The sequence below is a fragment of the Amphiura filiformis genome, chromosome 10 (assembly GCF_039555335.1).
Source record: "Amphiura filiformis chromosome 10, Afil_fr2py, whole genome shotgun sequence".
In the NCBI taxonomy this organism is placed as follows: domain Eukaryota; kingdom Metazoa; phylum Echinodermata; class Ophiuroidea; order Amphilepidida; family Amphiuridae; genus Amphiura; species Amphiura filiformis.
In genome coordinates this window covers 65314884-65329206 of record NC_092637.1, presented here as the reverse complement: position 1 = coordinate 65329206, position 14323 = coordinate 65314884, and positions in this window count along the sequence as shown.

Sequence of the window (14323 nt, the reverse complement as noted above, 5' to 3'; positions counted from 1 at the left end):
TGTCATTATATATAATGAGTAATATCTAGCAACGTAAATGTGCAGTTCATATGCACAAACGAATACTGATCTTTATGATATTCAGGTTTTTGTACATCACATATAACATGTCACATAGGAGGTCATACGTGTTGACCTTCATCTATTGTATTTGTTCATCTGTGTATGGAGAGGATTAGCGCCATTAAAACGCCATCAGTATTAGGGCGTAGTTCAGTGAACTCACCGGATTGCTATTCCAAGTACTTTGATAATACAGATAATATGTATTAATGGGTCGAGGCGATTGCATTGAAAAACCTAATAAATTATTTATAACAGTTACGTAATCAATCGATAGTGCGGACACTTTTCATTTGCAAACCACCAAAATTCGTGATCTTTTAGCGTTGGAGAAGAAACCACGTGAATAGAGTGCCCTCTCAAGAATATCAACTCTCTGGTAATACTCTCACACATTCCCTATGTAGGCCCTATATACATGTACCACATGTAGTAAATCTGTCTGCTTTGTCTGCATTGTGCCGTTCTTAAGCAAATAGTTAAACACGATTACATCAAACATTATAACAATAGCTCTTTTACAGTGTGCAATCATCCCGGGCAATAATTGGGCAATAATAGAGGATGTGCGTGAAATTATTGATTGGCTCCATACAAAGGATTTGAACCGGTGTCCTTCACCGTAATCATGGCGCAATGCAGTGCATTCAATCAAACGTTGTCGTCAACCTATTTGATCGTATAGTGCATTTGTTATGTGTGTGAGACAAGCTGTCGCGGTAGATTGCAATAGCTTGTAATCATGGTTTTGTTGAATGAATTTGAGTACTCCGCCATATTTACAGTATGATACGTCATAATCTAGGTGATTATTTGCATTGGATGTCTTGAATACGCTGGCGAAGTTGTGTAATAATCGGATTAATGCTATAACAGTAGGTGAATACAAGTTTTGAATATATCGGGTTGCAAAGCCCCATTCACTGATCCCAGCGAAAGTGGGGAAAAATCAAATTGTTACTTTCATACATTTTTTAATGAAAAAAATTGGCAAAAAACCCAAGAAAACGGCAGTATCGACGAAGTTGATGCCCCATTCAAATACATGTAGCTAATTTATATATACTGTCAGTATATAAATTACAGATTCACGTAAATGCATTATTTTTGTCTTAAATAGGCCTACTCGGCTTTCGGCTGAACCACTAGCAGAAGATACCAAATTGATGTTTTATGACCTTTGAAATTCTTTTGTTGCGAGTGACATGGTCAGTTCAATTCACGCCGAGTGTCCTTGACAGGTTTGACTCTGCTTCAGTGGTCATGAAAGAATTCAAAAGATAACCTCTGCCCCAACAATCCCAAGCAATTGTCTGAAACTGCTCTTCGGATGATGTATCATAAGAACTCATATGATGATAGTCATATAATGACCAAAAGATTATTACTGACTTTATCATTGAAGACTGAGTTCCGCAGTCTAGTACAAAATCTGAATTTTGATGATTTTTACGATCGTCCGGATGAAAAAACCACTGAATGGGCCATTAGTACCCTCCTCTCCTTACCCTGGCAATATGAATAAAAGAAAAATAAAGAAAACAATTAAATAAAACAAGAAAAAAAAGTCAAAGAAAAGAAACAATAAAAGAAAAACAAATATGAAAAGTTCGAACAATATTTGGTTTATAAAATTAATGTGACCGTGATGAGGCTCGAACTCACCACCTTTCGATTTAAAGTTCGAAGCGTTCGTGTACCAAATTCTGATGCCTTTCCAAGTGAGCTAGATGCTCCTGAGATACGAAATAAAAATAATTCCATAATGGTACAGTGCAACAGAGCAAAAATGCCCAAAATTTAAAAGCTATATAATTTATGAACAATATACACTACACATAAAAATACTAATACAAGGGAATTTCAACATAAGAATCCAAACAATTAAGTACCAACATGCACAGCTTTGTCCTTATATCACATTTGGGGTTTTAACAAAATGTTATCAAACCTCTACTGTGATTGGCAGCTGATAATGGCCATCCATTCAGCAAGTGGCTACTAACTGACCTTGACAGGCTTGAATGAGCACTGTCATCTGCTACAAAACCATCACACTCTAGGACCTGGTCACTCCATAATGCTACAGAGAGCACAGTACTTTGACAATGGAGTGAAATTATTGATTAGGTGCGGATTTTAAAAGTACAGCTTCTATGCGTGTAAAAAAAAAAATTGGAATAGAATGTTTGGAATCATGTAACTAAAATACTAAATGCATTCTGCAAAATGTGCTCTGACCAATATATAAAGCATTTCATTAGCTTTAATTTGACATATTGTTTGACATGTTTGGAATTATGGTAAATCATTAAATAAAATATTTATTAATTAATCAATTATGTCAATTAATTAAAAATTTAATGCAAATATGCATATTTTCTCTGACAGAATTGTAGGATTTGACAAGAGCCATCTTTCTTGTAAGTTTGATTCTTATAACATACCGGTATCGTATTGCGTCCCGTTATAGTTGCAGAAAAAATACGCGTGCAGGACACACATACGCACCCCCCCCCATACACACACCCAGGGGATCGTACCGTTTTACAATCGTATAACATTCATTGGCGCTAGTAGTAAATTCCAATTTTCTTTGCTTTACCTCACTTGTTCGGCTCAAAAATTAAAGGGGGACATATCTGACAGTGAAAGCTTACATTTTATGGAAATTATGTTTAACTATTTGCTTAAACAGCACAAAACAGATAAAGCAGACAAATTTACTATGGGCCTATACGTATGCCAGGGACTGTGTTGAAGGGACTGGAAACGGCTTCCACCCATTGTCCTATGCGGGTTGTTGGTTTACAAATTATCCTCAGTTGAGCAAGCATGAATAATACGTTAATCGTAGTCCGAATAATCAGTCCCAGAAGAACCAGTGGCGTAGCGTGGGTCATCTGATTGGGGCACCGACCATGATTGGGGGGGACTGGGGCTGATGGGGGGCACAAGCTGTTTTTTTGGCAATTTTCCTATGGGATTTTTAAAATTTTGCAATCGATTGGGGTGCGGGCACGTGCCCCCCCATGCCCCTATGACGCTACGTCAATGCCCAGAACAAAATATAAATTTCTGACATGATCGTGCTCTGGGTCTGAACTGTTTCCGTTTGAAATCTTGATGGCAAATTGGACAAAAGAAGAACATGGTTCTACTTGACCTCCTGAAACTTCCGGGCATTCCGGGGAGGGGTCAATCAAGGTCACATGGGGTCAAATTTTCAGAGTGCTCCAACTATGCCAAGTAATATATCAAAATACTCGTATGGTCATGAGGATTCCAAAAATGTATAGTTTGTTATGCGTCAGACCTTTCTACAGTACGACAGCAACTTTGTGACCTCTTTTGTTCGACAGAAAATTTATACGGGTTGGTGAACACGGGTTACGTAACACAATGTTGAAATTTTAGCCGGCAAACGCTTTTTATCAAAATAGCTCCAGAAATGGAAGACACGGGTCGTATATTGCTCCATTTATGTACCCTGACCACAGATAAGATATCAAACATTTGTGTAAAGCAACAAATAACGTGTAAAAGTTGAATTAAATGGGAAAAAAGAAGCTTGAACATGTCCAAAGTAGCTCGGAAAATGAGGAAAAATTGCATGTCACGAACACAAAAATGTTCATATCATCCAGCAAGAAAAAAGGCCGGAATCAAAAATGGGTGTCATGTTATAGAATAACTAAAGTTAGCTTGCCTGAAAATTTCATCACTTTAGGTTGGGGTAGGCCTATATTTCTAGTCGCATATTGAACATGTTGAAATGTTTATCTTTGTGCGTGACTACTGTCACGCCATATATTGTACGGGCGATGTTTTTCCTGCAAAGAAACTTTCATTGTCAATTGTCCATTGTTGGTTATTTAACTTGAAAATAATACTCCCAACGTTCAAACAATTTTAAAAGTCAGTTAATTCATTCCAGAAATAGAATACACGAGTGAGCCACTGAGTGGGAATAACATTGCTATTATTGTCACCGAATTAATCATATCTCTGGTATGGCTTAGTGGTAAATACATGTATTTGGAAGTTCGATCTTGGTTCGAACCCCGCAAGCACCTCTCTTTGATTTTCGATTTGATTTTAACTCATATTTTTAAATCCTAGTTTTCATATAAAAGTCAGTTAATTCATTCCAGAAATAGAATACACGAGTGAGCCACTGAGTGGGAATAACATTGCTATTATTGTCACCGAATTAATCATATCTCTGGTATGGCTTAGTGGTAAATACATGTATTTGGAAGTTCGATCTTGGTTCGAACCCCACAAGCACCTCTCTTTGATTTTCGATTTGATTTTAACTCATATTTTTAAATCCTAGTTTTCATATTTTTATTAAAGCCATAATATACGATTTCGGGCAAATTTGAAGTGTTGTTATTCCAAAAATTATAACAATATTTATAATATTAGTAAATAACTGTCAGGAAGGTTTTCACGTTACATTTGAAGCAGAAGTAGCGAGATAAAAATGAAAAGAAAACACTTAATATCTTGACCGCTTAACTGTGGTGTTCTATGGGGGACTAGTCTTAATAAATTAGTTGCTCTATCTAGACAACGAACTTGGCTGATTCCAATTAGGTGTAATCCGAGGTGTAAGTTGGACATTGTGTAAAAATTACAAATATGCCAAAATATTAGGTTTGAAATTCGTGCATCTCATGATTTAATATGTATGCATAAAAGCTCATAAAATATGTTGCCGATAGGGGAGGGGTCTAGTCCAATTAAAACATCGTAAAAATCTGTGTTGACGTTCCTTTATTTGATAGGCCTATATATATATATATTCTTGAACTTTTAAAAATTACTTAAGTTTGACATGCTTTATTTGATTATTTCATATTGAAAGCTACTGAACTTAAATGCATTTTTTTGTAAAAAAGATATGAACTCGAATGTAGGATTAGGCTTAAACATGCGTTTCTGTGGCATCCACATCTCTCATACCACATTATTAAAATATAATTTCGTAATATTAATATTGGTATCTCAATTGTAAATTATTTGGCTTTGCATTGTTACTAATTTATTACAAAATGTTTTTTTCTATATCATGTTATTTATATGTATGTGTGTTGAGATGAAAATAAAACTGAACTGAACTGAACTGAAATAAATCATGAAAAAAGTGGGCCTTCAAGCTGACATTCATTAGGCCTATATTATTAAAGACAAAAGGAAGGAAAAAAGAAAAGAAAAACGAACTGAAAAATTCCACATAATCGATAAAATAACACGGGAATCGAACTCACAACCTTCCGCACTGCACACCTTCGCTCTGTCCACAAGCCATCGCAACTTGATCGGGCAAAGGGTATTCTTTTGCTATCTTATTTCTCGTTCAACATGTTCAAGGATCTCACTCAACAACAATCTTTTCAAAACTGCTTGTACTTCAGTTAAATGAGATGATACTACCTTCTTTGACGACTACAATATTTTGTTACACAATAGAGTATTTTGCATTTATAAAATATATAACAATAGACGTTTTTAATTGCTATATTAATCAATATAACATGTATAACAGACAGCGCCGGCTGGGATCCATTTCGTGAAGCATCGTGACACTTGCAACGTGCGCTTACGTCACGAGGACTCAAAGAACGCAACTTTTCAACCTACGACTAGGTTATTCCACCGCTCATTTTCGCTGAAATTTTAATACAAGCTGTGGTTAATTAATGTTTATCATAACAGAAAAGCATTAGACCGGCGTTTCCTCAAAGCTGTAGATATAACCATTTTTGTTATCGTGACATGCATTTTCTCTCATTTTTTAGGCTACTTCGCACACCGTCATCATCCCTATATCTTCGTGTTAAAAATTGCCGTGATAGTACGATGAATCCTCACGTTTTTCAACAACTACGCATAATGATTTTGTTCGAGATAGGCCGTGCGACTCAGGCTAAGCATACAATTTGAGATTTTGAGAGCCTGCCACACTGTTTCTATTCTATGTTTTACGATGTTCGCATGATCAATATATGGCTGGCCGTAACCGCCACAACGTGGAGCTGCTACGCGTAGCTTACTTTTCGCTTCGCGGAGCTAAATTGACCAATCATGTTAGATCTTTTCATTACGCGGAGCCAGTGGATGCATCCTCGTCAGAGAGAGAAAACTCTTGCCAAAATTAATGTTTACTACTATGGGGATTTTAAATGAATCGATTGTAAATGAACCACGACCAGTTGTACAGGATCAATACCATTGTTTGATTAGTGTATAGTCAATGTTACCTTGCATGCATGTGTCATGTGTGTGGCGTGTTTGTTTGTTTGTCTACTGTGTCAGGCCAGGATCACTGACACCCACGGTACTGATACTCTCATACTATCACGGTGATCATATTGTTGAATGTTGTTGACTTTAAAATAATCATGATGCAGTCATGTCTACAGTAGAACTCACCACGACCTTTGAAGGACTTAAACCCTATTAAAAGCTATTAAACCAAGATAACACTCAATGAAAACAGCTCAACTATGTTACATCAGATCTTCTCTGGTTAAATACACACTGCCCTTGTGTCTGTTTTACCTGTGCAATGAGCAATGAGCTGGTATTATAGTTTCAGTTGGGTGAACGATTATAAAGCGAACGCAAGGTAACAATACTGTGGGCTTTTGTTTACGAAATGAGACAATAGTCTGCTTATTGTTAACCAGCGTTCTTGAAAATGAGAAGCTTAATGACTTAACACGGTTTAGAAATAATTTCTTCATATTTTTTGGTGTTATCTGTCGTTTACATATCCTTCCTAAAACACTAAAGTACCAATATTTCCAAACACCTAAATTAGCTAAAAATTAGGACATGTTACAAAACTATATTTTCTAGAATTTCAGAGAATACTTTAAATATTGGCCGGTTATTTTTTACACAGTGACGTCAACTAGGCAATGGCCTATACTTCTAACATACACTATTTGTAGAGGTCACGCGTCAATGGTGAGCGCACTGAGTATTGTGTATAGGAAAACGGACAGTAACTACAGTATGTATGGCCTACTACTAGTATATAAAGTAAATCCGAACTGGTTTGCAGTTTGCTGAAGGTCGAATTCCGCAGGGACACCGCGCAAGTTATACAAATTAGCTCCCGGCGATACACTGCAGATCGCAGAACTGTGTGCATAGTTTACCACCACTCTGCCTAGCTATATAGTTATGTACAATACTGTATGAGTTTCTTAAGAGTGCATGTCCATCTTAATAATATGTCAGTTCGTACTTTTCATAAACTACTTTTTGAATCATAACTTTCGTGACCGAGGATATCTTGCAACTACGTGACGCTCGTCTGGCAAATTCTTAATGAATAAATTCGCTTCACGTAATGAGTAAGTCGTACTTAATTAGTCAGTTTTACCTCCGAGTAATGAAAAACTCTAACATGATCATGATTGGTCAATTTGGCTCCACGGAGCAAAAAGTCAGCTACGCGTAGCAGCTCGACGTTGTGGCGGTTGCGGCCTACCATATCAGTATCCCATATGATATTTCTATTGCAAGAAAATTTTATTTGTTGTCAGGTTTTATCTTAAATACACTAACTGGAAATTAAATACACTAATTAGTGAGGACCGGTATTTTGCTGTGGATATGTTTAACTGCAATTTGCGGGTAAAAATTTGAAATCCTGAGTAAAAATTGTGATCATTTTCAACTCTTTGAGAAAAAATTTATATAAAAGAATGCATGTAAAATCCAGCTGCAATACAATGTACATTATTGACACACTATCACTCTCTTTATCTACGGCAATAATAGAATATCGATTTCAATCGAATTGAACACATTGCTCAGTTTTGAGTTTGTAGTTGACTACTAAGCGACCTAAGCGATCGATTGCTAGCCAATCAGATATAACTCCTTTTCTTGCGTTCGGTGAAATACCAGTCGCCCGTCGCTCACCAACGGAGTATTAAATTTATATTTATCGTATAGGAAGTCGACACTGTGCTTCGCGCACCAAAAGCATTCATTTTTTCCACAATAATTCAACTTTTACACGTTATTCTTTGCCTTATACTCATGTTTCATATCTTATCTATGGGCTCAATATGGAAATGAAGGGAGAAACGACTCGTGTATTCCATTTTTTTTTATGTTTTCTGAAAAACCGTATTTGCCACCTGATTTTCAACATTGCGTTACGTAACAGCAGAGGACACGCCTGTAAAAATTACCGGAAGTGAGCTAAGTTGCTGACGTACTGAATAGGGTGCTTGCACGGAAGATCATAAGTTCAAATCATCCTCCAGATACGCTCCAGAAGACATATGCAAATGCATGGAGTACAATACCAATCACCTGTAAACTAGTATAGATCAAAGTAAATCTTTATACTCCATGCATTAGCATATCTTATGGAGCTTGTCTGGAGGATGATTTGAACTAATGACCATTCGTGCAAGCACTCTATTTGACATAACTTTAGAAATATTTGAATAGGGCAACATGAGTAAATAATAAGAAAACAAACATCACGCCCTCGATGCAACTCGCATGTAATCGAAGGCCATAAAAGATAACCTGATAACAATAGCTTGACAATAGCTATCTATAATCCGTTTCGAGTCCCTTCATACACAGTCCCTGGTCCAATGCATATACTGTGTGTATTGTTCCCGGGTATAGTCAATGCAGTCAAGCAAACATGTATAGAGGCCTTGCATTCTTTTATCGATTGGCTCCAAACAAAGGATTTGAACCGGTGTCCTTCACCGTAGTTATGGCGGAGTGCAGTCCATTCAATCAAATGTTGTCATCAACCTATTCGATCGTAGTGCAGGGTTATATGAGCGAGACGAACTGTCACGGTAGATTGCAATCATGCTTTTGTTGAATGCATTTGAGTAGTCCGCCATATTTACGGGATGATACGTCACATGCAAGGCCTCTATTACATTTTGAAAAGGCTATAGTGTATCACAGGCATGGAGCTATTATAAGATGGAGAGGAAATAGATTACGTAACGCATTGAAACCTTGTGCCGATTTGAAATCTGACAAGCTTTTCATCTCTTGCAGTGCTAGCTACTAGTGCTACTTGTTTTAACCTTGCAAAAGGGATGTTTTTATGCTCCCGAAACGTCGGTTGTTTTGTCTTTTTAACCCTAAATTTTGGATGTTGTTGTACATATTAAACAGTTTTTAACAAGCTTTTCATCGAAAGGTACCTTTTGTTTGGGACAAAGGGCTTCCGCCATTAAATCAGTAAGCTGACCCGACAGTGTATTAACGCTTTACCTAGCAGGCTACTGTCAATAAGTGATCAAATGAAAGTCGCGTGAAAGCGCTTAATGGAACGAAAAGTACCTATTGTTATACATAAACCCAAGGGTGTGATTGAGTAGCCGTAAGCACAAAAGGCACACATTAGCCGCTAATGCATATTTCGTTGTCACCCCACTGACATTAGGTGCTTCATTTAAATAAATTGAATGCGCTTGCTGAATGATTACGCATCAAGGCTGCCATGTGTCTGCATGTCAATAGTACAATAATGGTATTAAATAGCTACGTCCCGGGAGCTACGTATACATGTAACATATAATAAGTATACCGGTATAGGCCTATATAAAAGTTGTTTTACAAATTGAGATTTTATTTTATTTTATTTTAAGAAAGAGAAAGTCATAATCAGTGGCGTACTGAAGGGGGCAGCTCTTCTGTGAGAGGTCTTGGGAGGGGATGAGGGTGGAGGAGGGGATATGAAGAATGAGAGGGGACTGGAGGAAGAGAGAAAGGGGAAGAAATAAAGATAAATAAATAAATAGACGTAAATAAATAGAAAGGTAAGGAAAATGATAGGAATGAGAGGGGACAAAACGTAAGAGGGGATGGAGAAGGAAAGGTAGTTAAGAAGAGGGAGTGATACTTTAGCAAGTACAGAGAAAGGAAAAGAAATGAATGACAAATAAATGTAGGCCTTTTATAATAATTATTATAGAAACTAAACACAGCCCCCCCACACACACACACATAGGCCTAACACTAACAGCACTATAGGCAGCCATTCGATGATGGCAATGCCTTTATGCGTTACGTATTTAAAACGCCCAGTCAGATGTATTTTACACCTGCAAAGCACAAGTCACCCAATTTCGAAAATTGGACGTTGAATGTACACTCTCATGAATATTGATTGGCAACATTTTCCAATATGTCAGCGCTCAAATCGGACACAATAGAACAATAGACCATTCAGTGCGTTGATCACAGGCATGTATTGAATGGCCAGTCATATATATACAGGAATTAATCAACTTGCAGTGACTGGTTCCTTTGTTACCACATGTCAGTCATCTATTGGTTTTTTGACCATCGTATCACAGTGATGGCCAATCACAGGCGAAGTAATCAAATAGCAGTGACTGTTGCCTTTGTTACCACATGTCAGTCATCTTGTGATTATTAGACCATGTAAACCTGCAAAAAACGAGCCAAAGTGCAGGCCCTATGAACCCTAAACCCTAAATCTGGGCCATAACACTAACCGTAATTCTAATCCTAACCCTAATCCTAACCCTAACCCTAACCCTAATCCCAACCCTAACCCTAACATACCCTTAACAGGCAAACCCTAATCCTATATCAATTCCTAACCTTAGTCCAAATCCTAATCATATAGCATTGGAAGGGGGTGCTCCTTTTGGAATGGATAATAAATTGGACATTCAAAATCATACTTGTTACACAAAGTGAATTTAATTTCAAGTTTAAAAGAAATCCGGGCTTAGTAAAGTCCAAAATGAAAATCCTCTCTGTTTTGACAGATTGAAATTATTTTCTCGTGTTACTGAATACGTTTTCATCACAAGAAGAACGTTTGCTTTCAGGAGAGGTTGTTGATGCTTTGACCCAATATCCTAGGTCTACTTGCTGCTGTGATGATGTCACACAACCAGCTGGTGATAATTAATAAAAAAATATTGACAATTTGGCACTGCGGTCTTTAGATTTAAACCAAATACCAGAACAATGAGTAACTCCTTTTATGTGGATTTCTGTGACCTGTGTCACATATAAATTGAAAACGCTCATCCAAAACATGTTACGATTGTAATTAAACCTGATATCACCCTAAGTGACGTTTTCGATGTGCCTTTTCAGGTGCTTAGCTAGATTATATGCATATGGAAAAGAGTCTAAAAGATGCATTGAAATTAACAAAAGTTGTATGTGACCTTTTATCACAATGACTGCTTCCGGAATTACCCCTAGAACTACTTTGGTCACGTTTGCTGGTCTTGGTATGTCATGCCCCTGTACGTATTTATAAATATAGTCGAAGCATAGTGTTTGCGGACTGTTATATTGATACATCAATGACCAATCATTTTTCATTCAGTCAGTCCTACGCATAAAATAATCTGATGAACAATATAATGGTATCTATTTCAAAATAAATTTTATTCTGACATTGTTTTCATGCACATATGTTTTGATTGGATAGTAATACGGTCATTGAACTTTATTCATTCGGCGTCGGTTTTCATTGTTCTCCATCGTGTCCGACAGGACAAATTTAATGTTAGCTTTAGAAAATCATCTTCTTTGTTGTTTTGAAGTAAATCTATTGTTATCTAAATGTTTACATTCATATCTGTTGCAGTATTGATTAAAATAACGAAAATTCACGTATACACTTGTTCAGATTTTTTATTCTTGCCTTCTATACCAATGCAGTTACTCCTCAGATATAAATGCCCGTGATTGGTAAACAATCAAGACGAATTAAATATGCAAACATATATCTGTAGAAGAATCCTGCTCACCCCCCCAACACCCCCCCACACCCCCCCCCCCCACCTTACATAATACACCATGACCTAACAATAGTATAACCTAAACCTTATTTCTTGATCAATATTTTAGGACATAGTGCAGTTTTGTCCACGGCAAATTCACCGTGACCTTTTCAGCCATAAACCCGCTTAGTGAAGATTAAACCGAAATATGCAGTACTAAACCATTATAGTAATCGATTATTCAATGCACATTTCTTACCACGTGATAATATTAATCCAATGAGCGATCGAATTGTCCGCTACGGTCGACTAATCCAATCGATAATGACGCTATTGACATGTACGGGTGGAGATCCACTGACTGAGTTTTGGGGACTTTTCACTGGTTTGCTATCATTTTTACTCATCAAGGCGCGCCACCGTTATTATAAGGTATATGCTAATAATTTAAAGATTGACATGTAGAAAATAAACCATACTTGATTGACAGAAAGTACTGAATTTGTACCTATTACGTTTGGTGGCACTCCTCTTCCAAACGCGACCAAGTATCTGCATGCAGGGGTGTGTGTGCATGCGCGCATGCTCCCTTCACCTGTGTGCCCGTTTCCCACCCACACCCGACTCACCCTGCATGCTGATGTTTATGTGAAAAATATCCATTTATACTTTATGTGCGCAATATTTTGCATCTTTTATCTTGCATTATTTGAATTTAAATTTGTTGTTTATATATTTTGTATTTGTAATTTTGTAATTATTTTGATGCATTTTGATGTAAATTGCTCAATTTGGCCTTAGGGCCACGATGCTTTAAAAAAATGAAATGAATGAAATTTAGATCATCACATACATCGTCCATACTCTCAACATGAAGAACCGTGCAAAGTACAACACTTTTACGGCCGTATAATAAAAGTACAAATATACACATTCAAAATTACCATTTCATATAGTATTATTTTAATTGTAGCTCAATTAATTATGAATTGAATGATGCTTCATTAAATAAATCATCAAATCCGAAGTTCATACCCACAAGTGAGACAATTCAATTTGGATAACCAAGATGACTGGTTATACTGAATAAACAGAATAATATTGCTCGAGTGATTGAGGTCATGTCAAACCCATATCAACAATGCAATGTTAATTTTTCATTACTATAACATATTTTAACAGAATATTTTTATAATGCCAAAACATATTTAAAATATCAAAATTACTGAAATACAACTGTATTAACCTTATGATTAGCACGGATGAGTACAATGTTTGCTTGGATGCATAATCATACATCTATTATCAATGTCTAAACAAATTGGAGGAAGTTAATTAATTAATTTCTGTCTTTCTCAAACTTGCATATAACTTTTACATAGACAGATGTCAAACATTTACACTTTAACACTCCACATTATAAATTTCGGTATTCTATACTGATGATTTCCTTTAAAAATTATTTAAAATAATTAACACTTACACGAAATATTTCATATTCGATATCCAATACAACTACCCAGTAGTCAGGAGGAAAACTATGCTTTCATGACACAGTTGTCAGCTTATAAAGATGATAACAACTCCAGCACCACCATCCATTGGCAATACAGACGATAAAAGGCAAGCATGCAGACCTGTTCGTGAACATTGAGCAAGAATTGACCAAGATATGCGCCTCCAAACTCTCAAACCCCAAAATGAAAAGTTGCAATTTTAACGATTCAATAATTACACTGTGTGCTTTATTGATTGGCCCGTGTTGCTTGTGTGCAATACAACGATGCGTTCCCATTGAAAATCGTTGAAAATGCAACTTTTGATTTTGGGGTTTGAGGCTTTGGAGGCGCATATCTTGGTCCATTCTTGTTCGTTTTTTCACGAACAGGGTGTCAAATGAGAAAGCAAAGTACAATTAACAAAATGCATATTTCAGAATAATCCAAAATTATCAAGTTATTGAACAGCAAGGATGAATATAACTGACGAGTTTCTTTTTGTGCCTGGTGTATACCATTCCTGTACATGGATTTAGCGCACTAACATGAAGTACAACAGTTAGGTGTCAAGATGTCTTGTATTTGAATGCCCAGACAGAATATCGCCCACTCCTGAACAAGGGACCAACCATATGTGTAGAAGCTAAGAAAATCAATAGAGGAGAAGAAGGGGCAGCAGATTAGACTGATGAAAGGAAACTCGGTGAAACTATAAATGTTAACAAGTAGTGGTACAAAAGTTACCATAATTGAGTGAAGTCTTTGGCTCGCGGTTCTTGTGTGCTGGCGAGAAGAATATACGCCAAATGCAGAAGTGAAAGCTAATAGTGCTTGATTGTCCTGTCGACTCAAATAAGTGACACACTGATATCCATCAACGAACTGTGGTATTTTGCTGGACTAGCATAGTGTGGTCTCCTTCAGAGGCGCTTTATGGTCAACATAGAAGACCATTTGGAAAACACTAGCATA